Below are 19,958 nucleotides of genomic sequence, written 5' to 3' on the forward strand. Positions count from 1 at the left end.
CTAAATCAGACAGATTTAGATCTGAGAGAGATGCTAGCGGTCGACAAAACTATACCAATACAATGTTTAATCAGATACGTATATATATATATATATAAGTATGATCATAGTATCTCTGTCATAATGTATACATTGTATTGGTATAAAATTTGCTCTGCTAGCTGGTTCTATAGACGTTTTGACAGTTACCCGTCCGCCATCTTGAGTTTCTGGAGTAAGAAGTGAACTGTGCCCGGCATGATTAGCCTAACTGACTCAATATACTTAGTTAACAATAAGAACAGTATCAGAGATAATGATTATACTGTTGAATGTTTACAGTTATTTCGAGATAACAAGAAAGCATATTTTTACTTTGAGAGTTGAGTTCATATTTTTAATCAAATTCTCTCCACATATGTGCCTTGGTAGCGCAGTAGGTAGCGCGTCAGTCTCATAATCACAAATATACAGAGCGATCTGAAGGTCGTGAGTTCGATCCTCACCCGGGGCATTAATTTTTCGTCTTTACCATCGTTTATTTTACCATTTTTATTTATTTAGACTTGTTTAACCTTTCATTAGTTATTCAACATATCACGTTTTCATTTCAACGAAATTGTTTTATATCAAATAAATATTTCGTTTACGTGGCGTTGCACAACAAAGAGGCCCATCGTGTTGAATCCTGCTGTAGAACCAGACTTCAGCGTTGAACTTGCACAATCTCGTATTCAACTTCATTCAGAACATGTGCAATTTAATTTACTGTTTTATACCAATTTGTCATTCCTTGCCACATGCAGTGCAAATTTCGCTAGGTACTAGCCTACGACGAAATATTCGCAACAAACAGACACACTCGACCAGTTACCGCCATCTTGGACACTACCGGTACGCTGCTTCGTAAGATTTTTTTCTGGATATTTGCCTCTTATTTCATTTCGTGGGGACCGATTGCCATATTTGAAACCTTTAGTTGTTAATATAGCTATCTCATGCTTTAATGTGTGTAATTTACTACGTGTTGTCCTAAAAACAACAGAAACATACCCCTCTGTTTCTCATTATGGTCCTCGAGGCCATAGGGTCACATGACTTAGCTAGTACGTAGTCATGTGATCACTGTCTGTCTAAAAATAAATATTGTTTACAGCACAAACTATGCTGCGCTGTCTACAAGCTTTTTATGATAGTCATTCCTTATTTAGTAAAACTATGCAACTATGTATACAGTGATATAACGCTATGTGTTACCCTTTGCATTATGCATGGTTCACACGCACCTGCTTACATGCCGTCGTTTCTTCAAGAACCTGCAGTCACCGTCAAAATCCACTTCGCAAGCACCAACACTACTTCAGATAAAAATAGCATAGACTTGCTCAAGGCACAGAAAGAAACTGTACTTTATGTATCGGTATCTATAGCATATGTACATTTAGTAAGCAAACAGAGACGTATATTACACAGATCATATATAATGATAACATTGACATCCTTGATGGATCATGAAACACGAAAATAGCAATAATAATAATAATAACGGACACAATTAGTATTAAGTATTATTAGACAAGAATTATAGTTATAATAATAATAATAATATTTATTCAGGTAAAATAGGCATGTTATTACAAGATTTCACAATTTAGAATAACATATATAATTAAAATCACATTGCAGCTTGTAAATAAAAAAGAGTATTTTGTATTAAGACTGAGAATAATAATAGATCTGACCTAATAAAAGTTTTTTTAATTCAATCATTGACATATATCACAGAGTACAAAAATCTAAAAAAAAGTCTGATACACTGTAAAAAAAAGGCAGATATTACTATAAAATGAGACAAAATGAGAAAGACTATTTTAGTAAATGAAGGTATATATAAATAAATAGATCGCATAATAGGAGTGGGGGTGATTGCCATTTACCTAGGATTACCCATAAAGCCACAAAGTGGCTTATTTCCAATGGGGTCCTTTAAAAATGGAAGAAAAATAATAAAAAATGAAAAAAAATCAATCCTGTGACGGTGCAGATAGCACAGAATAGGATATGTGTGTATCATATTCGATAATTAATCAGTAAAATTGTATTTCCTATATAGAAAACAATACATAATAAGTATTTTGTAGTGGCAGACAGCTTCTTATAGTAGTAAACTATAGAATATTTTACAAAGTTATTTTCAAAGATATCAAAATAAAACAAATATACTGACAGATCTTTGCATTACAGTTTCTAGGCATGAAAACTTGAAATTTGAAATCATTGTGCAATGCCGCAAGTCAAGCTTTCCAAGGGTTGGGGGTCCCCCTACCAGCGAGGTCTGCTCGACCTGCGCGATTGCACAGGACTATATATGTATTTTGTGACAAAAGAATGAAAATGTAATACATGTGTGCTCAATAGTTGACAAAGAGATCATGCACTTCATTTTTTGCTTGAGTTGGTATTCATTAAATTGTTTGAATAAGAACAATTTGTTACACAAACATATATATGTATATGCATATACATGTCGATTTATGTTATTTTATTTAATGCATTTATTCATTTATTTCTTCATTTATTAACCCCTTTATTATTTATTTATTTGTTTGTTTCTTCGTTCATTTATGTTATTAATGTATTCATTCATTCATATCGTCGTTTCCTGTAAACTGTATAGGGACATTCTGTGTGATTTTCTAAAAAAAGGTCTTCTAAAAAATTTCTTCTTAAAATTTCTACAATCAATATGTAGATCTAGGTCAATTTAAATTGCGTTACCAATGTATTACCAATACCACATCATCCATACCCCAAGCCCTCTCCCGTTTTAAATAGACGCGGGTTACCGACACAATAAGTCCATTGCTAGGGTTGAATTGATATTACACATGTACATGTAAATTGATTTTGTAAGATACAACGGGTAGTTGATTGATTAGTTGAAATAATTTGCACAAAATTCTTATTTCCGAAATGTAAGCCCGGGTAGCGATTGTTAATGGCGTCAATGTACCAAACCGACTCTGTGAAATTCATTATTCATGACGTCACGAACAATAGGATGGGTTAATTCTCGTAACCTTTCTACTAGTCTCAAAACGAATATAGTCAGGACGGCTGTTTTGGTATAATAGCTTCAAATTACATGTTTTTTGTTATTTGTATTGACCGGCCTTCCATAAAATAATAAGTGCCCTCAGTTTCAAACGTAAACGATTGTTTATGTGAGGCTCTATGAAAAAATAGAGAATCTAACTCGACTTTCCATGATATTACATATCAAAATGAACATCAGAGTGACCTAGATTTTGGAGAAAACGCTCAAAAATATGTTTAAAGCGTCACTATTTTGTTAGTTTTAGTTCATATGAATAAGAATTTGAATAACCCTACTGTCTTTTGAGATTTTGAGACCGGGTAGATCAGTCGGTTAGAGCGATAGTGCAACATTCAGAAGTTCAGGATTTGAATCCTGTCCTCGCCTTGCTTCTTCTCCTTTAGATTACAAAGTCTCCATCGGTACTGACGACTGTGAACAAGGGATTAATATTTACAGTGATAAGATTGGTTTCAGAATTTTATACTCGGTGATTAAAATATTTGTATTTGGCTGAAATATTACACACACAAAATGTTGTTGATTATGTTTTATGTTTTATTCGTTTTATCTTTATTATTTCTCATAAAACTCCCGCAAAGGGCAAGGCAAGGTGTGGTTATCTTTTTAGAAATGGTTTATCAAAATTACAGCAAAATCGGTAAAACCGTTTCCAATACGTAGCTGCTTTTGTTTTGTCGTGGCACGTTGTGTTCCTGTTTGGATACCTAAATGTTTGGTAAAGAGAAACCCAACGACCACTCGCTGAGGAACAGCATGTAACAGTTTGTGTGCCCTGGACACCTGTCGCTACACGGTATTACTGAATGTCTGTGCGTGTGGTATCTCGATGAAGCACGAGGTCAGTAGGAGAACCCGTCTGTAACTGATGCTATAGAGTTTCTGTGCGGGTCACAACCCATATGTGCACGACAGTTCCACCATGTGTATCACTTCACAGACTCCCACCGCGCAGTCTTCAGACCACAAGGGAAACATTACATGTTACACGTACGACGGAGAATATCACGCCCATAGACACCCGAAGTCTTCACATACCGGAAGTAACCGTATACACTTCCTGTAACTCTTTGGTGCTGTGAGGTGCATTGTGTTATCTGTACATGTCGGCTGCTGGCATTGTCACTATGTCAGTAGGTCGTGGGAACAGTTATTGTGAGATCACCGATATGTGTAGTGACACATGTCATAACGTCTATTACCATACCGGGACGTGCGCAAGTGGTTTGTCGCAAACCGTCTTTGCAATAATAATACTATGAAATGATTGTTTTAAAGACAACGGTATCTTTTTAACTTGTTTGGTCAATCTTGAAATACAAACTTTATATAAATACACCATTAGATCGCAAAGATGGGGACATGAAACGTTTATCCCATGCTATAGACACCTACCAACTTCATACTTAGCAGACGATTTAACAGACTGTAACATATTATATAATTATGGACAAAAGCCCATAACTGTTTTATTATATGCTTCAACAATAAAATAAAACAAAACAAAACTCAATGGTCTGAATTTTTGTACGCGAGCCTCCGTGTAAAATTAAGCCAGGTTTGAAATAAACAGTTCAGCATCGTAGCTTTCGAAAACATCGTCTATGTTCTTTTTCTTAAGATAAGCACGGAGGACATGCACTGCGTGTTCAATGACCTTTTGTTTTATGTTAACAGCATCTTTATCCTTGAATAGTTTTGGTAATTTTCGGATGTAACGGAGGGGAAACGTTCGCCAGCAGCCATCTTGTAATGTCGTCTGACAGATCGCGTTCCGGTCTAACTGCGCATGCGCTACGTCAGGTTCCGTGGTATTTCCATATAGGCTATATTAAGAAATCGATATTCACCGGATAACCAGTCGACATGAGTTTTTGAGGACTGGTCACGTGTATATGATCCGACCAATGTGATTGCGAGAATTTTTCATGCATATAATAATATACAATTATGAACTTTTGTGCTGGTGAATAAGATGTGATATGAACCTGAAAGAGTGATATTGACTGAGGCGGGGGACAATGGTTTTCTCGGGTTGACAATATTCACTGTCACCTGCTAATGAATGTCATATTTATATAATGTCGTCTGACAGATCGCGTTCCAGTCTAACTGCGCATGCGCTACGACAGGTTCCGGGGAATTTCCATACAGGCTATATTTAGAAATCGATATTCACCGGATAACCAGTCTACATGAGTTTTTGAGGACTGGTCACGTGTATAGGATCCGATCAATGTGATTGCGAGAAATGTTCATGAAAATAATAATGATGCATGTCATACGCGCTTTAACGATAATATGACGTGATACACCTCACACCCTTTTAGTTCATGGTCATTGACCAACGTCTGTAGTTGACTTGTAGATTGGAGCGGGCTTGCAAACAATCTGAGGGAGTCAGATTGATATAATCTATCACTGTAGATAGGGAAATCTCAACCGGAGGATGATTGTTTAGTTTAAGCACGGACAATTGCTGACGGTAAACTTTAAATATCTCATCCCGAGGGTTGAGATTTCTATATAGTTATCTGCACCCGAAAGAGCGATTTGATCATTTTTCTCCCACACTTTTCTACCGTGAAAATAAGTTGTAACCCTAATACACTGCACTGCACATTTGTCATGGGCGTATGAAATGTATGACACAGTTTGATGTTATCAGAATTACTGCGTATGTGATCTAGGTAAGTAAAGACGGGGTTATCTTTTCCCTAGTGAGATAAACGTTTTCCCTATGTAAAACAAAAATGAAAACAAAAACAAAACCGTATATACACATGTGAAGTGTGTGGAAAAAGCTACTCTATTTCAACGTCTTCTATATGAATATTAACTTGCCAAAAATGTATTTATGCCGTAGACGCATGTCTCTTTCAATTTCCTCTTATACTCTGTCAATATAGTTGTTATTTCGCTAAAGTTTAGGCATGTGCAAATTTACCGCGATGGTGACGTCATAGTGAAGTCATAAGCCGACTTACTTCAAGATGATTACGCTGAGGGTAAGGTAAAAGATAACTAAACGGAAAACTAACCAACAGTATCAGCACGCAAGGACAAAATAAACTTCAGCATCAGCGCAAAAACCATAGCACAAGGACAGAGTTTGCTATAGCTTCAATACAAAAGGACACAACTTACCACAGCGTCAGCACACAAGGAAAAAATATAAACTATACCATAGCTTCAACACATACGGACAAAAACACATCGTCAATACACAAGTATAAACAATACAACATCATGAACGAAAAAAGAAAAGGAACCACAGCCGCAACACACAAAGACAAAATTTACCACAGCCGCAACACACAAAGACAAAATTTACCACAGCGGCAACACACAAAGACAAAGTTTACCACAGCCGCAACACACAAGGACAAAAATTATAACACAGCGTCAACAAACAAGGACAAAATATACCACAGCGGCAACACACAATGACAAAATTTACGACAGCGTCTACACACATAGACAATCTTTGCCCCCGCGTCTACACACATGAACAAATATTACCGCAGTGTCAATACACATGAACAGATATTACCACAGCATCAACACACATGGACAAATGTCATCCAAGCGGCACTTCAAATAACCAAATTTACCACAGCGCCAGCACATAGGGACAAAATTACCAAAGCGGAAACACAAAAAGACAAAATGTAGCACAGCGCCATTATACACAGGCTCAATACACAAATGACACGTTGAGTAACATATCTGAAAAAAATACATTCAGATGAAATAAACAAATTGTATAACGCAACTTGTCCTGACCGAGATTCGAAACATTGACCTCTAATCACAATAAGGTTGCTGTAACCAACCCCTACATTTAAATCCAAAACGAAATTAAGGCAGGTTTATACTGCATTTATGGTGCTTTGCCTGCAGTTGCCAGGAATCCTTAACAAATATATGTTGATGCAATTTGTTAGTATATATGCATGCACTGTATAACCACACTATTTTATATCACTACTGTATCGTATCCTATTTGATAACATTATTTGTATACATTTGTTTGTTTGTTCGTTTTGGTATTTTTTTACTTTTCTATCTCCTGAATCAAATAGATTTGTATCTTTTAAAACATACTTCACCTAAATAAACACATGTATACAATAAAGGAATTGACGTGATTCCAGCTCTTGCGACGTAAGTCCCCTCCCTTCCGTTTTACGATGAACCGGATTTAGATTAGATGTCATCTGCCCCCGTCGGATCAGAGAGTCATTACACAGGTTTCCTTGCCTCGTTAAATGATTAAATTCATGGCCCGCAAAATTGACAAAGCGCCGATACTACTCAGATCAGTGATAGATAAACAAACACGGCTGTATTGCGCACCACGTAACAGAGAAGGCCTATGGCACGCGACTTATCTAATCAGATAAGACTCGACCGTGCGAGAAGACACCGCTGAAAGAGACCACGCTGGTATCAACACGTCCCGGATGGCAGACGACGAACGTACGATACGGACTACTTCCAATATCGGCATGCACTGTACCGATCTTGCCGGTGATTAATCTTTATGGCGTAATGATTTCCATAATGGTCATTATGACAGACAGTCGTGGTTGACAGAACGCGACCTTTTGGTACCTCCTAGCGGTCACTGCAGAGGTTTAAAATTGATAAATGTTAATTCAATAAGCTAATGGTGGAAGGTGGCGAGCGATATCTGATAAGGCTAGATTGTATACTGATCTTAGGAACATGTTCCCAAGACGACCGTCGCCTTGGCAATCCAGCTAGTTTTGTACAAATCAACTCTGTCTTTTTCTTTAAGTGCTTTTCGTAAAATAAAACAATCTAAAACAACAGGAAATAAAAGTTCTAATCTATGAAATCTGACTTTAACATTATAATGTACGTAACTGCATTTAAATCTTAAATGAGGTTATATTTTTGGTGATTCAAAACATTATAACAGATTTGCCATGAAGGACACAGGCGAAAATCGTGGTCCATTAAAGATACTTAAGGCGTACATTTGAAACACTCTGTCTGGAACCAAGTGTTCTCATACTTAAGTATAACGTACCAGTTATTCCGAATTATTCTGACGTTTTATCGACTTTTTTCATATCGGTCTGTCGTCGATTAACGTCAGAACTCCGGCCCTCTATAATATGCGGGAAATATGCGACCCGCGCCCGGAGCGCACTTCAAACTGATATTTTAGATACAAATCGTCACTTTCACACACATGTCGCACATGGATCGAAAGATCTATTCTTTATGCACAAGATGAACATACATAACATGCCCCAACCAACTAATACAATCATTAAAAACATATTTTTTCAAACTTACTTTGTTTTACTCTAGTTTTTTGATAGCCCCGCCTTCCAATGCCACGTGACTAAAATCTCGCCGGCCTACGTCATAACGTTGGGAAATACCTTCGGTAACGCGAGATCTCGTCAAGTCATGTGACATTTCTCATGGCCTAATTTCCATAAAAAACATGGGTTGGTATAGAAAACGTTGGAAAATACTTTTCGTAATGATCTTTGAAACATGTTATTGATACCACCTAGTGCATAAAGAATAGATCTTTCGATCCATGTGCGACATGTGTGTGAAAGTGACGATTTGTTTCTAAAATATCAGTTTGAAGTGCGCTCCGGGCGCGGGTCGCATATTTCCCGCATATTATAGAGGGCCGGAGTTCTGACGTTAATCGACGACAGACCGATATGAAAAAAAGTCGATAAAACGTCAGAATAATTCGGACTACGTACCAGTGTGACGGTATGTCATCGCACTCTCAACCGTAGTCTTACTGTGCTGTTCTGCATTCGCCTATTGAAATAAAACAACAAACACCGGGAACTCGGAAAATAAATTTTAAAATAATAATAAAAAAAGTGCAAAAAGACAGAAAAGTGCAGCTGCATGCCGGCGTACGGAAAGTTTAAAACATATATAGTTAGATAGATAGATAGATAAAAAATAGAAAATCCGTATACGTATACATGCACTTAATACGTAATCAAGGTAAAAGGTTATCAACAAATGTAATCACGGAAGTAGATTATATCTAAGTCCGTAATGTAATACACATATGTATATAAATACCAAAAAGCATGATACTAAAATTCAACTGAGATGCAACAATTCAATATTTCAATTCAACTGAGATGCAACAATTCAATATTTCAATTCAATTGAGATGTAACACGGCGTTTGGTTATTCAACCGAAATAAGCTGCAATAGCATACTGATATAAATGTATCACACATTTCGATGCAAATCTAACGAAAGAAATAAAAGGAAGGGTAAACTACAAATAGTATTAAAGTAATACGAAGACCAAAACTAAACCAACAGAAAACACCGCGTACACATTTTGTGTAAAGAGGAACACATAGAAACAGAAACACAACAAAATAAATAAAACGACAGCAATTAAACAAAAGTGCCCAAGCCTAAACGATCAAGTTTCGCTTGGACATGCTGCTAACCGAAATGTGATATTTAAACATGCGTAGAAATCACAGAAACACTGACAAAACCCAGCGGGAGTTTATGATAACGGATACATAAAAGATATAATTTGGCGGCAAATCTGGCGCGCGCGTGAAAACGACCATGACCCGTATTTTTCCCAGTGGTCAGTGTCCCACGTTACATATGATATCGTCGTTATTGGTTGCAGATGCTGAGTGCTGTTTATCCATCCATCAAAACCCTCACGCGTGTCAAGTAGCCGATGGGCAATCATGCATCGGGGCCACCAAGGGGATCAATGAAGAAAGAAAATAATAACAAAACATCATTCAAACGCATCATATGTTAGTGAAAAGTACATGACTTCAGAAAATATTGATTTCCAGTAAGAGTTAAAAATACCAATTTGATAACATAAAAAATGTTAATACAATAAAATGCCTTCCTACTTGCTCTGTGGTTTGTGGGGTCGTACCGTATCACACAATCTGGTAGTGTTCTGCTTCTTGAGCCATGTGGCGGGAAGATGCACGCGCGTTATCTAGTGCTGTCTCGTGCATTGACGTATTTTGTCAGCGCGTGTCTCGCCGTCTGCTCTAATTGCCGCCAAAAGTTACTGGTTGTCTTCATTAAACCGGGCGTGCGTCATGAAATATTTGACTAGCATATGTATTAGACAACTTTTAATGTTAGATTAAGCAGTTTGTAAGCTTAATTATGTGATTAAATAAAGAGTTCTGTAAATTCATGTCATTACAGGAAATCTTCAGAAGTCAGCTTTTGGATAGATGTACATGTACCGATAGTGAATGTTGATCTGACAGCGAACATGCTCTCACGTAGAGGAAGTGACAGGGACGGACACTGCAAACCTTCACTGCGTAGATAACGGCTCTGCACCAGTTCTTTCTGTACTAGCTGTGTCAAATACCCTGTATCAAACAGTACATTTTACTCATAACATTCACGTTTGACATAACAATTACACAGAAAACAGTTTAATAACTCAGCGTCATAAGATGTTTGGAGAGAGCCCATTACTTTAGAGAGAGTTAATGACATGAATGCTAGAGACAAGTACTTCAAGCGGAAATAACATCAGCCGTAATAGACATTTTGTAATCTGAACGGAGCACGGAATACATTTTGTTTATCAAATCGAACAGAATTGGCACAGTTGTGACAACCCACAAAACCACAAATCACATACAGTGGTATGTTGTATATGCACATGAAGCTGTTTTGGTTATGCAAAATGCAAAATGCAAAAAAAAAACTAAGTTAGTTTTATTTGGTTTAGTATTCAACTATGGTCATGAAAACACAATAATAATGATTAAATTGTTATTGGTACCTAATTATTGCTTTAACGATATGTGAAATAATGCCAACTCGAGAGGAACACACCGTGTGAACCCCTAAATAGGCCTACATCTACAGGTGGTCTAGTCCATCATGTCGGTAAGATTTTGTCAGTAACGTTATGGGCACGAAGTCACAAACACGTGTATAGTGGGTTTTAACATTTCACACCAGTTCATACCAAGTGTTCACCTCAGCGGTGAGAGCGTGCTAGTGGAATGCAGGAAGCATTCACAGCTGACGTTTTGTGACGTCACAAATTAGAATAATTATGGAACAACTGTGAAAAAAAGTCGTACACATCTGTCCGCCATACTAATTCAACATACTTCATATTATTCAATATGTTTTTTTGATTATACGAAATGGATTTTTTTTAAATTTCTTTTCCATAATTGTGGATAAGTATTCCTTTATTCGTTGCCTCCCTGTTAGGATAAAGACCCTGGGTGAAACGGAGTTTTGTTAGCTTGCTATTTAACAGAATCCTTTTGAAATAACATACTGATATCTCTCTCTAAATAGATTAATGTTTTCTTTAGAAATGATCTTGCTCTAAACAATCCATCCTTTGAATATAAAATATATCTCATTAAATTACCAAGTACAGTTAAAATGACTATTTCTTATTAAATAAAGATATACTTTATTCTTTTGACCTTAAATACGACCAGGGACTACTATATAGATGACAGAACCGTATGGCGCTGTACAATATTCAGCTTTTGTTTAGCTTTCTGAGCACACAAACAAAACATCAAATAGGTGCTTCCTTTTTTTTGCATTTCTGGTGATTATTTTCATTTACCTTTTCTATTGATAGCCCAATACTACCAATATTTATTTCTGTAATCTAACTTACACATGTTTGCCTTGTTCAAATATTGTAATAAAGTACATGTACATGTATTCGAATTCAACAAAGCGCTGGAATTGAAAACCCTTTGAAGAGTTCAGAACACAATTTCCATCGTATCTGTCGAAAAGTATTTATGGTAGATTAACATGTGTGAGCGTTTTTGAAGCTAACAAGACATTCGTTTCGTTGTTCCCGATGGCGATACATTTGCTCAGCAGCAGGACCATATTACCAGACACACACACGCGGGAAATAGGTCCGTTTTATTAGGATCACTTCAAAGGCCATCAAGGATACGAAGTTCTAAGTCTAAATTGATAAAAATGTGACAAAATGTTTCCCAAGAAACCCATGTAGAGATAAGATACTAAAGGAAAAAATATGACGCGGATTATAGTGACTTCAAAGGATGTTTGGATAATTTTTGCTTCAGACTAAATGAACTATAATTGAAAACTTTCAAACACAACTGGGTCTTTTATCGGGTCGCCTCCTTACAGACATTGTGATATCCTTATACAGATGTGAAAAATATATCGTTCATTAAAAACAACGCATTCCAAACAAATACGCACGGTTGTCATTCTTCCCTGTGATGATGTTCTTCTGAACAGCTTCAAAAGAAAATATATCGTACTGAGAGATTCTCTAAGCATACGAAAATTTATATTTCACAATTCAGCAAAATAAATGCAACATATTGGATCAAAAATGCAATGACTAGACGTAACATTTACATGTATTGTTCGTTCATTGTTAGCGTTGTAATCAATCTATTACTTAATTCATTCATTGCATTTCATTATGTCTCATTCAATAATGTCTATTTGTAAACAAATACACAAAACTCGACAGAATAAGAAGCATACTTATCTATTCTGCAAACTTGTTTTACAAAGGTAAAATTTAATGAAGAGAACCGTGGCATAACAATACAACCCGCCCGGTCAGAAGTTAGAAAACAGATATGGAAATAATTGGAGATACCTTGATAGTCAGATTAATGTCGGTAGTGTTTATTAGCTGTTTAATTAGTGTTTATTTAGGCCAATAAATCATTCAAACTTAATGCATTATAAATACATAAAATTAATGATATCAAAAGTGTTAAATATTGTAAATGAAAATATAAATATAGAATCTGCACACATATGTTTTTAATTAGCTTTACTATGGAGTATGAAACATTAATATGCCATACAGAAAAGACGGGATCATTAAATTAAAAAAAGTTATATCTAATGAGTTATTTTATAACACGTCAGCGCATTATGTGAAAAATTAAAACAACCTTCGGTTTTCGCAGTTACAATGTTAAATATATTGATTGAAATAAAATTCCCTTTCAGTTGCTATGTACTGAAAACTGTGACATCCTAACTGTAAAGTTAAATATCGTAGACTAATTTCGGTAAGGTGGTCTACCCTCTTTTGAATATGCAATCATACGTCGCTGATTGTGCTTCAATGTGAAAGTGTTTTTTTAGTTGTATGGATTCTAAAAAAAAATCCCTTTACATTTTATAATGTATATGTGTTTAACGCATACAACAGTTATCAAGAAATCTGCTAACGTGATTATAAATTTTGCTGCTAATCATTTTCTTTAATAATTTGGCTTTGTGATCCATCAGGCAAGACAAAATATAGATATTTAACATTGCATCTAAAAGAAACTCCGTTATGTTCATCATTCTACAATACAGAACATTAATATATCCTTGTTGTACATTTGCAATATATATATATCGACAATTTTGTGCAACTCTCGTCCAATCTGTGTCTTGCATAACAGGGTAGCACTTACTCAAGTGCACGGTATATAGTGTACGACGTTAGCATGACTTATATATATGATATATTCTTTAAGAAAATTGAAAATAAATGTGTTACCTTGTTTTCTAGAAAAAAATATTTGTGGTATTACTACCCATTCTGCAAAATGGTCTTCGATGCAAAAATCATTCTTAGGGTTGCCAAGATGACAAGATAACGAATAAAAGCTATTTTTTGTCTTGATCGAAAATTAAAAAAATCTTGATATTTCTAAAAACTCTTAAGTTGACCACAACATATTTGGTAGCTGCATCTGTTGACTATATATACAGACGATGTAGCTTTGTTTCTTATTCTCCTAGTGTTACTTCTAATGTCATGTGACAGTGTGACCAACGGGGTAAAGAGTTGTGACCGCGTACATATTTACGTACATGTGTGTTGGATTAGTGTTAATGAAGGCTCTTTTGACTTCTATTGTATTTGTTATTTTAACAATGTCTCCTATGTTGATATACGATAGATATTGTTTATACTACAAACGATTGTACGAATTCTCATTTCCTCCCGTAGCTTTGCTAAACTACCGTAGAAAATTGACCAATGGCGAAAATTCCTTGACCCTTGAAGTAAGATGCGTGATTGCTTATAAATGACCATTGTAAAAATACCTGTCGTGCAGAGTTGAGCAATTAACACTATATCTGAAGCCAGATGGATTACCACAACTGCGATTGATGTTGATATCAAATTTTATGGAAGACGGCCATTTCATCGCCTCCATGTCTAGATTATGATTGGTTGGACGTCGTTTGTCACGGTCATACCGTGCACAGTGGCGTACTGCGCAAGCCGCGCGTGGTATGGGGCACACGCTTTGTAGTAAAGTAGTGGTCACTTTGATCTATTTAATGGAATTCAATTAAAGCGTTGTCCGGTCATAAGGCCAACTCCATACACAATCAGACCAATATATTACGTGTCCGAATCCGTCACGTACATTTCTCACAGAAATTCATGCTATGTTAAACAAAGCGTGCCTTTCACATAGAGTTAACGTCAACATACGTTCCACTTCGGGACTGAGGTTATTATACACACGAGCCCCAGCTGCTGGACACGTTTGTCGAGGATACATAAAAACAGAGACGTATTAAATATGCAGTAAATACATGACTGTTATGATACATGATACCTATTTTAACATAACCGCCGTTTTGCGCAGAGAATAAACCAATGTCACATAAGGTGTGTGTAACCTCATGTATAAATACCCAAAGTGACATGTTATTTTGATGGTGAAAGCAATAGACATGAAGTAAAATAATGATAAATAAGTGAAGATAAATAAAACACGTGTGATAAATTGTCGAGAGGCAAAGAGAGCAACCACAACACCGCATCTTTTATCGAAACAACACCATAACTGAAATATCAACGCCTATTCTCTACCGAACGTTTAACTGAAATCTATAATGTAGTTAAAGCAAATAACAAATGCAACATGTAACTCTTTGTGACATAAGCATATACTTTCTTTCCCATCTTTTATTCTTTTAGTGTAAGTATGCTTATTATCGACATAACTTTGAATGATATAATTGTAGAGAGGACTAAGTGGTTTAGTGGCGCAGTGGAAATCGCAATCAACTTTCACCAAGGCGGCGGGGTTGATTCCACGGACTTCAAAATGTATAGGGTAACCTGCTCGACCGTGTTGGTTTCCCCCTGGTACTCTGGTGTCATTCCACATCAAGTCCTCGTGCGCTAACTTCCGGGCCTACAAGAACGGTCAATGTAGTTGAAATAACTTTTTTCATAAATGCTGTAAAACATAACGTTTATATATATATGATACATGTAGCGAAAATCGAAATAGGATCGATGCCGTCGAGACAATATAAAAACTGGCACCATGCGTGACAACCGCATCAAATCATTGAGTGAATGCAGGTAACCAATTACCTTTACACAGTGCAAGTCGTTATTCATGAGCTCAAAAACATTATTTGCAATATTCAACAACATTCAACAATATTTAACAACGTAATTGATTCTTATCATAAACAGTAATTTTATAATTTCCATTGGTATCCATTAAGCCTATTAGAAAACCTTCTTTGTAATTATCGCACAACAGATCAAATCTGTCCAGAAAACCTTTAATATATATATATATTTGCAATATTGAGAAATAACTAGGTAACCCATTCGCGGGATGGACAGTGGTTTACAACAAAATCTTCCATTGTTTATATACAGCTAAATGGATCTGAGGATATACATTTGTTGTTTACACTGGTGACATATATTGATTTGTTATATTCACTGCTGACAATTTAATGCAAAGACATTTATATATCTAATGAGGTATTAGATATTTGTAGTACCTGTCAGTACGTGTGAACATTTGTTTTATTAGTTACATTGTATTTAGGCCACCCACCGCATTGCACTCAACACACCCTGTAGTCGTAATTTAATTGACGACATGCATTAGAATGATATAATTGAACGTCATACAAGTTTGTTTTGTAATCAACACGTGGAGAACTATAATAAACATATCATAATTCAGCTTTTGTGTTAACGCTGTGGTATGTTTTGTATTTGTGTTTTGACGCTGATAAAATCTTTTCGTTGCATAACAAATCTGTAGAAATCCGTATAAAATGCAGTGAGATTTAACAATAAAATCCATAAATTTTAAATACACAACAAAGGTTCAATTAAATATGAATTTGTTTCCGGATAAATACATTCATATTATTACAGCGACGTGTTGTTATTATCAGTAATTCTAACCAACTAACGAGGTTCCGTTTGAAATAAGCGTATTGTTAACGTCTTATATTCGTAGTATAGTTATTCTTTATCTTAATAATATAAATATTGGGTACAGCGTAGTATATGTAAGTGTACTAGGAAATAATCATTAAATTTCGACCGCTATTATTTTGTTAACTGAAGGTAAACGTATTAAGAGGAAGACTGTTAGACACACACTATTTATTTAACCTATACAATGTGTTAATTGATACAGTATGCCAAAAATTATAAACATATGCACTAACATAAGAAACATCTGAAAGCAGAATTAGCTGTGAAAGGCTTATTTGAGTAATGTGCAAACGGATAGAGTTGCTAAGCCTTGTCGAATAATCTTCTGAACGGAGCACATATACAACTTGAATTTAACGATATTAATCATTTATCATATTTATGCTGCAACATGAGGTCTGCATAATCCACAATAAAGAGAAATACATTGCAAGGAACAAGTGTTTTACAGTGTTGATTATGATGCAAAATATCATGCGCAACAAAAAACAAAACGATTTCATGAAAAGAAGGCCCTGTTTAACGCCATATACATGCATGTATATACTGCTGAATGTAGAACAACAATCAAGAACCAGTTTTCGCATTTAGTGGAAACAATTTACGCACTTAGATTGTTACATATATATATATTAACACCAAATTATAATTTTGTCATATCAGAGGATATCGAAGAGGAAACTCTCGGATATCGAATAATTTACCATTCTAATTTAAGGTAACGCTGTTTTTGTCATAGAACGGTATCATTATTATTTTAAAAATCAACATAATACCATAATATTTTGTATACCCATACATCTATGATATTCGTGGCACTAAATAACATACGTCGATTGTGTGTTATTGATATAGTTAATAGTTAATATCGATGGTTTCGTATTTATTAAATGTTTAATTTATTTAAGACACTCCCCATGTTTACATCATTGAATGCTCTTACCTTATCAAAACAAGCATAAATCACAAATAAAGGTGAGAGAATAGCGTGCTTTCGTTGGTGGGCTTAGCTACATAATGAAAGAGTACACAACAGTGTTCAGTGTTTTTCCAATTTCAATATTTATTTTGTACGAATTTTTGTTTAATATTCATTTAATGTAGCATTTAAACAAAACTTCATGGGCGGCCTCATGGCGGACGGTAAACAAACTACACATGCATTGCGTAATGCGGTCCGACATTGTAATAATACGCAAAGTGATGAGGTCATCTGTGTTGCTAACAAATAATATGACATGCTCGTCAATGGATCTGTGCATGCTTATTGTAAATATTAATGCAACAAATTATTACATACCATGCAGTGTGAAAACAGGCATGACCTTACAAAATGTGCTACGTAATGAAACCTAATTACTCTGAACTTCTTCTCTAATATCAGTGCCTATTGTGGCAATGACAACTAAATTGTTCGTCAAATATTTTCGATATAAATCATCCATACTTTTTCTGATTCACTATGCTAACAATGTATGATTAGTAAGCATGTGGACTTTTTCAATTTAAAATCTTGTGTCCCATATTTTTAAAATCGTCTTAGAGCAGACCGTGCCATTCAATAGGGATTGAACATAATCTTACATTTGAAGGTATTTACTTAACGCACGTAACAAAGTCGCTAGCTTCTTGATTTCGTGCAAGAAAAATATATCATCTGCATGCTATTGAAAGTGTGGCATGTTACAATAGCTCCGTACTACGACAAACACTTGGCTTATAAGTAGGCCTATTCAATCGTTTCACACTTTCGAAAACCTGGCCTTCTATAAAGCTAGGGTGTTAGCGGTACCGTTAGAGCTATTCAAATGTAGGTTTACGTGCTCCTATGTACCGTCCGTCCTATCAAATAGCAGAGTCATTAATAACAGAAATGCAATAGCCTCGAGTATGTTTTAACACTTTAAACTAAGTATGTGTATTGTGAAAACTTGAAATACTGCACGTTCAAAGAGACCTTTGTTCTCCACGTTAAGTACGTCACACTCGTCTCGTTTCAATATTACGTCATAAAATGATTGACAGAATAATTACCTTGTGTGATTACTATTGTACAAATTACGTCATATAGATTTGTTGTGGAATAGGAAATGTATTTATGTATCAACTACATGTTTATACATTGAATTCATGCCTTCTATTATACTGTCAAACGTTTAGTGTATCTGTGATAAACCAGCTATGGAAATTATACTATAGAGAATGAATGTTTCTCATGGCACGAATTATACTAACTGCGAACGTTCCCATCATTGATTCAGTGCTGGGAAAGTTTGGAGCTTTGGTAGGGGAAGCGTGCCTCCCGCTGTTTGGCGAATATGGGGCAATTAGTCCTATGTATATGGTAAGTATGGGCTTGTACGTGTATTCTGATAGGCCGTACACGTGTGTAGGTTTTCGCACTGTTTTGCTAACTAATAAAAGTGTTTCGTATTACTTTCTAATCATTTCCATAACACCATACAAACGTGAGAACAACCTCGACTTAAGGAATACATCAAACAATGGAATTGAATCTAATTACAGAAAACATGTTTTGGACGTGACCATGTATCAGGTATTGCCCTGTTTGGGTATACAGTTTCCCTAGTGAAATAGAAATTGAAATTCTTCAATGCTTGTTTGATTCTGAATCATTTTGACAATTATAGTCCCAGCCAAAGTCTACGTCTGGTAGTTAAAGCACGACAATGGATTGAAATGTTACAAAGGACACGAGAATGAAACCATTCGGTCTGTTAATCACTAAAATAAAAGTCACTGAAAACTAATTATCATTAAATATAGTAAGGCTTGTTTTTAGGACCAACACATAATGTTTGGGTTGAAAATAAAATAAAACATAATCAAACTAATGGTAGACGTAAACAAAAGATACGATTGAGTCGTCTTATAATTTTGTTTACGTCTGTCTATGGCTGTTACTTTCTTTCCATACCCTTCGCTGCCTACATTTGTAAACCTGTCTGGCCCCTTTTTGTGACTGTCTGCTTTTTTGTACAACTAATCTACTCAATATATTTAACGGCGTCAAAGATGTCAAAACTTTCATATACTAGTAACTTATAATACTTAGTTGTAATAAACCATACACGTTTTCGTTGTTTTGTTGTGTACTGTTGTTGTTGTTGTATTTTGCTTTTGTGGGTTTTTTTTGTGTTTTTCTTTTCTTTTCTAAGCATGGACATATTAATTTTGATATACATGTAATTCGGTATATGTCGTCCTATACACCACAAGAATTAACATTTATGTGAAAAAATCATCATTACTTTCGAAATAAATTTAACATCACAATCAGTTACACATTTTAATTTCAACATATTTTTGGGGATACAATATAAGCATTACGAACAAAACATAAATGCTTTCTGATTAAATGTAAAAACATTATTAGTTGTGTATTTCAATTTCATTATCATCTGAGATATCTTGGTTTAAATATCAGAATAAGTAACATGATTCTCCACGAATCATATACATATGTATATTTGTAGGTTAAATGTAACATCAATTGTACGTTTTCATTATCATTTGAGATACTTCGACTT

At 35.3% G+C, this 19,958-nt stretch overlaps 1 non-coding gene across 1 annotated transcript; it reads left to right on the forward strand.

The window, feature by feature from the left end:
* Positions 1-401: 401 nt before the first annotated feature.
* On the forward strand, positions 402-493 carry Trnam-cau. The gene is given in 2 exon segments: positions 402-438; positions 458-493. It is a non-coding gene; the product is annotated as a tRNA-Met (tRNA).
* The last annotated feature ends 19,465 nt before the right edge of the window (positions 494-19,958 follow it).

This window comes from Mizuhopecten yessoensis, unplaced genomic scaffold (genome assembly GCF_002113885.1).
Source record: "Mizuhopecten yessoensis strain PY_sf001 unplaced genomic scaffold, ASM211388v2 scaffold179, whole genome shotgun sequence".
Taxonomy (NCBI): domain Eukaryota; kingdom Metazoa; phylum Mollusca; class Bivalvia; order Pectinida; family Pectinidae; genus Mizuhopecten; species Mizuhopecten yessoensis.